General features: G+C 31.7%; 1 long non-coding RNA gene across 2 annotated transcripts; it reads left to right on the top strand.

Moving 5' to 3' along the window:
* Nucleotides 1-1,492: 1,492 nt before the first annotated feature.
* LOC135147862 (uncharacterized) lies at nucleotides 1,493-6,457 on the top strand. Of its 2 annotated transcripts, XR_010285785.1 has the most exons (5): nucleotides 1,493-1,619; nucleotides 2,045-2,113; nucleotides 2,205-3,043; nucleotides 3,125-3,259; nucleotides 3,338-6,457. It is a non-coding gene; the product is annotated as an uncharacterized LOC135147862 (long non-coding RNA). The 2 variants fall into 2 exon arrangements; XR_010285784.1 differs by having other exon boundaries at nucleotides 3,125-6,457.
* Nucleotides 6,458-12,344: the final 5,887 nt, after the last annotated feature.

Raw genomic sequence — 12,344 nt, 5'->3', positions numbered from 1 at the left:
AGAGCCTATATATAATTGTCTGCTAATTTGCAAAAGCTTTTTTATATTGGTTTCTGAGAACTAATTTGGTTTATGACACTAGTGACTATTCAAAATAATAATAAATGGAGCACAAGAGTTCTCTCTTGGTACATACAAGTTATTCATCACCAAATTTATGCACACACACAATTTGTGACTTTCATTTTCATATGCACACAACAGTGAGTACATAGAGTACTTAAAAGAGTGTTTGTTTGACTCATAACTTATAAACTGTTTTCAATTCAGTGTCTGCAGTTGATCAAGAGAATGCGGAAGCTCTGGTGTAGTCAGGGACGGAGCCAGGTTTCCGACAATGAGGGGGCCAAATTTTTTTGCAATCAAAAAAAAAAAAAAACTAAACCAACTCAAAAACATACTCATGCTTCAACCACTGGGGCAATGCTGTAATTTTAAAAAAAAAATGAACAGTAAAAGCTAGAGAAGCCACTGGGGGCAAGTACGCCAGTGTCCGAGTGTGGCTCCGTCCCTGGGTGCAGTGGTGCTGGTGCCGGGCCTGCTGAGGGGGACTCGGGTAAGGACCCTAGTTGGTTCTGCCACTAATAACAGTTATCCTTTGATGATATAATTTACAGAGAATGACAAGTTACACTATTACTAACGTTGAACATGCGACTTCTTCCATATCTTAAAGTTCAAATAAACTCAAGTCCTGTAACTAACTTTACTTTTAATTTGGATTCATCAGTAAAAGCTAACTTAATCAACAATTCAAGTCATGATAAGCTCATCATTTTAACTTTTAAGCCCAATATTAATTCGAAAGCTGGTCAAAATATTTCAGAATGTTCAAGTTTTTAAACAAAAACCATTCAAATGGAGAAGCCTAAGGAGGCCAACATTAGCTCTGGGCTACAAGGAGCCTTTTGTCTGTTGTCAGGCGCCTGAGGTGCCCAATAAGCCATTGCTGGCGCTAGCAAGTCCAGCTCCCCTCATCACCCTAGTCACCCCAGTCTATCAATTCTATTACATATATCTATTGGGACCAGGTCCCTGGCATACGGCTGCCAGGGACTGGTTAACCAACAATCCATTTCCTGGCCGTTGGATGCATATCCAGCGGCCAGGATCTTATTAAAAGTTTAATGTGTCCAGTAAGCGCTGGACGTGGGAATCCCTGTCCAACGCTAAAAAAGCGCTGGACACATTAAACTTTTAATAAGATCCTGGCCGCTGGATATGCATCCAACGGCCAGGAAATAGGCTGTTGGTTAAGCGGTCCACAGCAACCGGTTGCTGTGGACCGCTACCCATATCTATTACATACATATATAAATCATGTTGCCTATTTCTCTCTTAAAAGACCACGTTGTCCCTCTACAAGTACTGTTATTGCTGTATTTTGCCATTGTTCAAAAACTTTTTATACGGTCAAAACTTCTGCAGCCCACGTGTTTCAACCCTAGCCATATCTTTCTATTATCTCTTTTTCAAATATTCAAACAAATATCTTCTTTCTTCAAATTTGAAATTCTTTCTTTACCAACATATTCAGCTGCTGGGCATTGCTTGGACGTCTTCCTCGAGAATCTTTCCTACGCGATTTGGGCTGCTGCTCGAACTTACACATGGAGGAGGTACTTTCTTATCTTCTGTGTACCACTTTACCTTTTTATTAGGTTATTCTGCTTTGTTCATGCTTCTTTTTCAGTTTCGTTCTAGGTTAATCTGCTTGGTTTATCGTCTTTTCCTTTGTTATGTATAGTTCGGAGATGTTCATTTGGATCTGTTTTATATAAATTTTGGAGATTCTTATGTCCTTCTGTTTTAGGTCAACCTGCTTACATATATTGCCTTTTTTTATTTGCTTATTTAGAGTTCGGAGATGTGTTTTAAGTTCAAATCTCTTTCCGAGGATTCTATCCTCTCAATAAGTTCTGTCCTGCAATGTAATAGATGTAATTAAACTTTCATGTATTTCATTTCAAACCATATGATTGTGGATTATATTCCATATAATTCATACATGTGTTGTGCTTATGTTTGGGTTATTTGTCGACAGTTAATTATGATATTTCCATGATGAAAGTACAGGATAAGTCTAACAGCATATTCTCAACGGCATGTCAAGGTCATTCATATTTGATTCTCATGGCACTTTCATCAATAAATAGTTGGGAATACCATCCATGTAATGTGATGCATATTGGAATATATTGTAGGTATTTCTACCGACATTGATGGAGCAAAGGAATTCTGCAGTAGTGGTAAACTAAATTCTCCTCCACGGTGTCATAATGTCTCCAATTTAGATGAATTGAACATTTTGCAGACAAAGAAAAAGGGAAAGGCTTTACACTACGCAAAGTCTTCACACAACAGTACTCCTCTGTTGTTTGATGTTTGTGAGTTGTACATCAAAATTTCGATTAAATGTTATATTACTAACTTCACTCTTTGTTTCCCTCATCATTTTTCTCTCATCATTCAAGTTAATTATGAAACTTCAATGATGAGGGATCATGGTGGTGGTAAAAGTGAAATGCAAACTACACACAATAATCCTCCCCCCAAATCAGGTAAGTACTGCTGATTCTTTTACAATGAATTTAAATCAATTTTTTTGTATTGGTCATGGTGATTTCAGTCGTTCACCTGATTTCAGTGTTGGTTGACAAAGAAAATACAAATATACGTCAACCATTAGCCAAACAGAGCGTCGCCGCTCATTGTCAAATGAAATCTATAATGAAGCGTAAACCACTGTCACCTCTAAATGATCGTTCCAGACTGAATTGTGACATGAAGAAGCCGGAAGTGAATAATTCACCGCTGATGGAGACACAGATACCTCCGCAGGCCAAACGAAAGAACTCTCAGCCTAATCCTAGTGATAACATAAAGCATTATTTATAATCACTCCTATCATCTTACCCTTAAATCAATTTGCTTTTTCATTCTAATGATAATCCATCTGCAGTTATCCAAAAATGTCCAAGGAGGCCTGTATACAGTGGAGGTGTTGCTGAATAAACTCCAAAGTCTACTTTGTGTGATGTTTGTAAGTTTGTTTGCTGCATTCATTTACCCAGATTCCTTCTCTTGCAATTATGCAACTCAGTATTGAATACAATTTGCTCAGTTAATTCCGCTGGTGCATCTTCTACCAATGCTGAAAAGACACACACAAAGAAGTCTTTTCAATATGCCCCACAAATTCTTAATTTTGAGGACCCTGCAGTGCATCCAGAGCATCTACAAAACTTGGAGGAAGCTGGTATGCACCTATATTCTATGCTTTCTTTTTTATAGCTTCAGACATGGCTATATAAGATTATAAATTCTAATATCGTAGAATATGCCCGTGTTGGTGGTGTCGAAGAGGACAGATCTGATTTTTATGAGCATGATGGTAACTTATCTTCCTGTTTTTGTTTCAATAGTACTTTCACCCAAATATATTTGCCACAAATATACTACGTGTAAACAGACTATGCAGAAGAGTTTGATGGTGAAGATTGTTGGTATGAGGAAAGAATGAAAAGATTCATGGTTAAATCCTCCAACAATATTCTTCCCATTACTAAAAACAAAGGTCTGATAACCGGGAATCAACCGACATGCTTTCTTGAATGTACGAGGAGCCTCCTAAAAATTAAATTAACATAAATACAGTGCTGTGTGAATCATACAAACCAAAGAGAAACCAACAAAAATATACATATTGGAAACCCTAACTTACCAACTCATCAGATATGGGATTGGACTCCTTCACAAAATTCACAAACTTTAGACCCCCATTCTTAAGAGATACTAAAAAAACAAAAATGAAAAACAATTACACTTTATTACGTGGCACTTGCTAGAGAAATCATAATCGAGATGTCATGAGAATTTTACCAACTTTGGGATGGCTATTCTGCATGTAGTGAACAACATTAGGGTATTCAATCTCTGTCAAATCTAGCCCAATAATGTACACATTGAAGTCAAAGATGCCATTGACCTCAAAAATGAGCATTTCACCCCCTTCCAACTCAAAGTCGTCATACATAGTTGAAAGCCCGTAAAAGGTCCCTTCCTCAGCTAAGAACTGAACAACAATCTCATACCCATTGTGGAATTTGAAAAGCAAACTGGGTGCAAACCGGTTACCGTAGGTTCTGATTATCTCCCGCGGAACATTCTGTTTAAAAAACTCAAGTCAAAAACGGAACAAATCCTAACTCAGATTTAGTTAATGCACAAAATACTCAAAAGCTCATCTGAATTGGTCTCCGCAGCTGTGAGGAACTTCACGAATTTCGGAAGAACTAGACCATAGGATTCCATACCTAAAATTTTCAGAAAAAAATAGAATCCTATCACAATACATGCAAGTACATTTATGAAACAGCATTACAAAATAGGGATTCGAAACACATGTAGGAACAATCGGACCTTGACCTGCGTTTTATGATACTAATTAAAAGTTCGAAAAGAATATTAACCTTAATCGTTACGGCGCAAGCGATTCAAATCCACGTCTTCTACTGTATTCCCTGGTTCTCCTTGGACGAAGTGTGGCCTTCGATCTCCCAAGGTGTGCCTCTCCTTAAAGCTCCGAAAACCCAAAACCCAAGCTGGCTCCTTGAGAAAAACGACTGCCTCTCTCAAACCCTAGGATGTGAATTCGTTTTTTGTGTGTCTTTCAGCTTTAGGAGAACGAGAATATATATAGGATACAGTAGGGATCATGGACCATTAGGTCAGGCCTTCCAATGACATTCAGGGCCACGCTCAATGTCATTAAATATTAATTCAATCCACTAAAGAATTAATATTTGCACTACCTTTCCTAATTCCGTAAATTAATTACTCCCTCCGTCCCATTTTAATTGACACTTATTCCTTTTTGGGACGTCCCAAAAAGAATGAACCTATTAAACTTACTATTTTTGAACACCACTTTTCATTATTACACCCACTACTTTCTTCCACTATCTCTATTTAATAATAATATAAACACTATTACACCCACTACTTTCCTCCTCTATCTCACATCAATTATTAAAATTTTGATGGGTCCCACCACTTTACCAACTTTTCAACTAATTTAATTTCTTTTACTATTTTTTCTTAATCTCCGTGAAAGTCAAAGCAGTTCAATCTTTTCGGGACGGAGGGAGTATTTAATTCGGCTCACATATTAATTGCTTATAAATTCCCCATGTTTAAGATATCGGATGTCTAATAATTAAATTAATTTCTGACAATTAATTTAATCAATATCTTTTATCCTTGATCATCCACTCAACCTTATAATTATGCAAGAACAAATTTGCATGCAGGACTAAAGCATAATTATCTTTATGAGCTTTCAAGAGGACATCATCACCCGAATATATTTTTCGGACATGGTTTCCTTTTATAGTTAATATCCCACTCTGTATATAATGTCATTGCCCAATACATAAATTCGTAATTTAAAATAATTACTTAACTTATGAGTCAAGGCATGTGCATTAAATACAAGTGTCAATCACTATATTCGGATCAAGAACCTAAGCAATAATAACATCGTAGAATCTTAGTTCTTTATTGTCAGAATTAAAGAAACAATTATTTTACTATTTTGATCCCGTTCAATATATACAAAGTATACAAGTATTATTCAATAGTCAAGATAAACTATTTCTAAATAATACTTCAGCTGTTCCAGTGGTTTGTCTAACACCACCTCGACTGTGAACCTTTATTATATTATATAAGAAATTCGACAATCTAACCTTCTGCTATCCCATTTGATACTAGATTGTCTATAATATATAATATACAGACAATGTGAAAACATGCATTCAAGATTCTCAAATAATTGTTATATACTTCAAACGAATATTTCAGTATAACCCTAACAACACATACCTATGAATGACTGAAATGTACAAGGAAGAGGATGAGAGAATTAAGAGAGAGAGTGCAAGAGATGATTTTCAAAACGGGACTGTTACCACTCGAACACTTAAATTCGCATACCTGTAATTAGGTTGTAAGTAGAGTAAATGGGGCTAATTAATGTAATACTGACCTCTTTTACAAAAATATATTTTATTCATGTTCCGTTTTTGTTTTGAAACATTTAAAATTTAAAAAATGCAACTTATAAGCAAAAAATTGAATATTATTCATGTCCTGTTTTATATTCTTATAAAACAATACCTCTTTAATTTAATATAAACTCAATCATTAAAAAATTTAACATGGACAAATGCAACTTCAAATAAACAAACAGCATACATCTAATGAACAATAATTTTATGACTCAAAAATTGCATTTTTTAATGCCATGTTTTTTGTATTTTGGGAGGGGAAAAAAGGAACAATAATTTTATGTCACCTTCATCACAAATAAAAGATTTAACAATAATTTTATGTCTTCAAACATTTTATTATAAAAAAATAAAAAATTCCAAGCGTAGCGGGTAAGAATACTAGTAGCAGACCATGTCCTCATAATAGCTTCCGTATTTACAACATATGCCATTGCTTTTATAAAGTATATACGGTTCCATTTGTTTTTGCTAAAATCTGGAGGTTCCATTTCCCCCGGTTTATATCACACGATGGTTTGTGAAGCATGGTTTGTACTACTGCTTTGTCTGGATTCTTTTTCTATATTTATAATTTATTAAATATAAAATTTATCTCTATAATAATGAATATTATATATTAATTTTAAAGTAAATTTGTACAATATTAAAATAAAATATCATAAATTATTTTTTGAAGTGGTCTTTTTAAATAAAATCAAATCTCAAAAATAAAAAATTACTCAAAAAATTATGATTTTTGTCTTATAAATCAGAAGTTAACTCACAAATTTTCTATATAAACACTATAAATAAGCTACTTCTCACTTATATCTACTCGTAAAATTATTAATATTTGAGTAGTTTTATATCGAATATCAAATAGTTTTTTTCTAAAATCATATTATATCCGAAGTTGAAAGATAATATTCAATTTAAATACAAAATGTTAATATGTTATTAATTTTAAGTGTTTACATATCATCATTTTTTTATTTTATAATGAATGAATTTTAAAAGTTCTATTAAATAAAACTCAAAGAAAGCATATAAAAATATTGTTCTAATACGCCCGCAAGGGTTAAAAGAGGGGACTTGTATCTTCTTAGTCACGGGTTCGACTCCCGAAGGAAGCAGAATTTGTGATTATGCCTCCTGGACCAGAGCATGTCGCTTAATTGCGGTTTACCTCATTCACGTAGTTTGCAGGATATTCATTTAAAAATCTGTGATAGAGACTATATGGATAAAAATACAGTATTATAATCCACGTAGTTTGCAGGATATTCATTTAAAAATCTGTGATAGAGACTATATGGATAAAAATACAGTATTATATTTTGGGATAAAAGTGGGATTGTAACTCATTGCAATTTCAAGTATTCCGGATGGATGTTAAAATTACTTTTCTAAATGGAGAGTTGGAAGAAGAAGTGTATGTTGAACAGCCTCCGGGCTTTGAAGACTCAGAAATGGCTAATTTTGTCTACAAGCTGTTCAAAAGCTCTTTATGGCTTAAAGCAAGCACCTAGATTATGGTACGACACTTTGTCAACTTTTTTATTGAAAAACAAATGTGCCAGAGGTGTTGTGGATAAGACATTAGTCTACAAACATCATGGTAAAGACATCATCTTGGTTCAAATCTATGTTGATGACATCATTTTTGGGTCAACAAATGAAGAGCTCTATGAAAAATTCTCATATTTAATGAGAAACAATTATGAGATGAGCATGATGGGAAAATTATCATTCTTTTTGGGATTGCAAGTTTACCAGAATGAAGATGGAATCTTTATTATTAGTCAAGCGAAATATGTAAAGGAGCTTCTTAAGAAGCTACTGTCAATGCCTCTGTCACTGAAACTACTGTCAATGAACCAAAAGTTACTGTCAGTGAAACCGTTGTAAGCTGGACAGAAGATGCTGTCAGTAGTACTCGAACAATACATGTAAAAGGTTACAATATTCATACAAGTCATTATTTATAAAGGCAACACAATCATTATTCATAAACTTGTAATAAACACCATTATAGCATTCATCTAGGTCAAATATTGGTGTTTAATATAAAAAATTCATGAACATTGAATATGTAAAAAAAATGTTTTACTAATTATACTTTAGAGCCCCAATCAAGTCTTCAACCCTATATTTTTTAACGAGTAGTGCTAGGTATCTTAAATATTATCTCAATTTTTTTTTTCAAATAACGTTGCATGACTACATTTGTTTATTGTTTATTTTTGACAATTCAGACTTATATGTCTTATAAATGAGTATCTATTCTAATACTTCTCGGGATGAGTCAGAGTCGAACCCGAGTGTCCGAGAACAACAGAGGATAAACCCACATCCAATCATCCTCAGCATGACTGATTTATGTGCATATTGGGATTGACATTATTATTAGTGTGAATAGAAACAATCAAAAATTCTCAACTAGAATTTGAAATATTTTTTTGGGTCTCTAGCATTTTCTTTTTTAACTAGTTGTTGTCTTCTTGAACTTGCATAAACATTTGCACAACCAAACAAATTAACCCATAGATAAAACATAGTTTGTTGTTTATATGTGTATATAACATACAAATAAAATGAGGTGAAGGAGGTGAAGTGAGTTTGAAGGTAAATGGTTTCTTCTGGGTTAGCTTGATGATCCCCTATTTTGATCCCAAAATTTGATATTATAATTTTCCTTTTATGAAATTATATTCTTTGAATATTTATATGAGAGTTGATTATTAGCTTTTATATATATATATATATATATATATATATATATATATATATATATATATATATATATATATCACTCATTTTAAAATACAGTATCTAAAGTTTTATTATTTGATCTCTAATTATGATTAGAGTATGAATATAATTATTGTTTAAATGATAGTGTATATAGGTGGAATATCAATTTCAATTGAAAAGTCGTTATTTTTTTTATTAATTTGAATTTTTTTTTCAAAATATATCTTACTCTAATAGGATGACGTGGGAATAATGTCACAGACCCACGATAAGACAAATGTTAGAGCATCTCCAAACAAGTAAAAGCGTTAGTAAAACATCATTAATACATACTATAAAAAAATATAGGGATTACGTATAAAAAAACCCAACTGGAATAATATATTTCCTTTGTGTATATATGTAGCCAACCCCGTGTTGTTCTATGTATTTTTCGAAACTTTGTGAAATTTGTAAAAAGATCTGACATCAATTATCAACATATTAAAGTGATATATTCTATTCATAACAACCTAAAATATTAGTCATATACTATTTTTAAAATATAATCAACCAATATAGATCGAAGTACAATATATTACAAATTCAACAAATTTTACATAATATCCAATTTAACCAACCTCATTCGTAATGTTCTTACAAATTAAATTGGGCTCAACTCATTCAAAATTTTCTTTTGTATGAATCATTTTCAAAATATCAAATAATATTTGTTCAATATTTTTAGAAAAATGCTAGATACCTTAAAGATGTTCTCAAATTTTTATTTGAAATTCTAAATATTAATATTTTATTAATTTCACTCACATTAACAATAACAGGAGGATACCTGTATACATATAAATCATCCAGTCAAAATAGGGAAAATAGATTTTTTCGTCACCCAACTTATTGTTTGTTTAGAAACTTATCACTAAACTATATTTTTTTCCTTTTTTCACAAATGTTATGTTAGGACTTTTTTAGTCACTAACGTTAGATTCAGATTTTTATTAACATTATGTTCTTTCTTGTAGTATTATTAATATATAGTGGTAGTCTGCAATATTGCAATATTACGATGATCTGATATATGTTTATATCTTTATCTATAGTAGACCATATGTCCCCTAAGTAGTTTATTTTGGAGGAAGAAAGTTTGACACATATTTTAAGACTTCTAAGAAATATAGTTTCATAAATTATTTTAATTTTTTCCTGAATTAAATTAAATTTTTATACACAAGAAGAAAATCTCAAACTAAGTTATGGTATTATATTTTATAAGAAGCAAGAAATCGGAAAAATCGGAAAAAAAATATAATTAAAATTCTCAAAATTCGTTAAATCATCAATATGAAATTTAATTGGGAATTCAAACAATTCCCTATTGAATTCTGATGCTGAAATTTAAACACTGCTCTTAGTTTAATTTAGGGCTTTTTTTATTCATAACTACGTTTTCAATCTTATTTCCAAAAATACTACCTTATCCAATCTTATTTTCAAAAATACTACCTTCTCTAAAATATTTTTAAAAATACTGTGGTTGCATATGTAACCATATATGCAACTACAAATCCTGATTTCAAGTTTCAGATTTCAAAATGTCATTTTCGACCTCATATTTGGAATCGATATATATATATATATATATATATATATATATATATATATATATATATATATATATATATATATCGACTCCAACGATGAGGTCGAAAATGACATTTGAAAACTGGAACTTGAAATCAGGAATTCAGTTGCATATATGGTTGCATATGAGATTGTATTCAGTTGATTCTATTGTAATCTAATGGCCCCGCCAGGGGCATCCATACATCAGTTGCAACTTACAGTTTTCCGTTGCATATGAGGTTGTACGCAACCTCATATGCAACCTCATATGCAACTAAATGCAACTGAAAACTGTAAGTTCCAACTGAAGTATGGGTGCCCCTGGCGGGGCCATTAGATTGCAATGGAATCAACTGAATGCAACCTCATATGCAACTAAATGCAACCTCATATGCAACTAAATGCAACTGAAAACTGTAAGTTCCAACTGAAGTATGGGTGCCCCTGGCGGGGCCATTAGATTGCAATAGAATCAACTGAATGCAACCTCATATGCAACGAAATGCAACTGAAAACTGTAAGTTGCAACGGATGTATGGTGTGCCCCTGGCGGGGCCATTAGATTGCAATAGAATCAACTGAATGCAACTGAATACAACCATATGCAACTATATATGCAACTGAATTCCTGATTTCGAGTTCCAGTTTTCAAATGTCATTTTCGACCTCATCATTGGAGTCGATATATATATATATATATATATATATATATATATATATATATATATATATATATATATATATATATATGGATTCCAAATATGAGGTCGAAAATGACATTTGAAAACTGAAACTTGAAATCATGATTTGTAGTTGCATATATGGTTGCATATGCAACCACCGTATTTTTGGAAAATATTTTCAAAAAGGTAGTATTTTTGAAAATATTTTAGAGATTTGAAAATAAGATTGGATAAGGTAGTATTTTTGAAAATAAGATTGAAAAAACAATATACAAGATAATTCCCCTTTAATTTATTGCTTAATAATTTTGTTCAATGATTTCGGCCTAAATACTGTTTCAAGTCATTGATTTTAAATTCGTGAATTAATGAATTTTTAAAATTTTAATTATATATCTTCCCTATTTTTCTGATTTCTTAATTCTTATAAAATATAGTTTCATAACTTAATTTTGAGATTTCATTTTTGTGTATAAATACTTAAACGTTAAATTTTTATTCAATAGAAAAATTAAAATAATCTATGAAACTACTTCCTTTCTGAGTCTTAAAATACGTGTCAAACTCTCGTCCTCCAAGATAAATTGCCCGGAGGATATATGGAGTACTACATATAAAGATATAGATATATATTATATCAGACTACCACGATGTTATAACAATGCTACAAAAAAATTCATCATGTTAATAATCAAATCGGAACCTAACGTGAGTGACTAAAAAAAATCTGAACCTTACATTAGTAAAAATATTATAGTTTAGTGGTGAGTCTCTAAACACAAAATAAGTTGGGTGATGAAAAAATCCATTTTCCCATCAAAATAATCATTTGTTATTGTGGTATGAATAATATCTTATATACAAGATCCACATGTGTTATACTGGATGAAATAATAATATCCTGCAGATATTCTATGATATCTTTCATAGATAAGATTTTTACAAAATTAGAAATATGCTCGTGGCTGTTAGGATTGCACAACAATCAATAGAATAATAATCGCATTACAATATTAATAAAAAAAGAGATAAATGAAACAAGATTATTTTTTTATTATGGTAATATTTTATATTCTAAATATTTAATGAAACAATCATTTTTTTGTCTTTTTGTGAAATTTTCAAAAAAAGAGATAAATGTTGCGGGAAAGTATTGATTGTGTGACGGTTGGGGTTACATAGTAATTTATAAAATAATAGTTACGATATAGTTTTGATCAGTATTGTATTATTATTC

Source organism: Daucus carota, chromosome 7 (assembly GCF_001625215.2).
Source record: "Daucus carota subsp. sativus chromosome 7, DH1 v3.0, whole genome shotgun sequence".
In the NCBI taxonomy this organism is placed as follows: domain Eukaryota; kingdom Viridiplantae; phylum Streptophyta; class Magnoliopsida; order Apiales; family Apiaceae; genus Daucus; species Daucus carota.
Note: the sequence above shows the minus strand (reverse complement) of the source record. Positions and strands in the feature narration are given on the sequence as shown.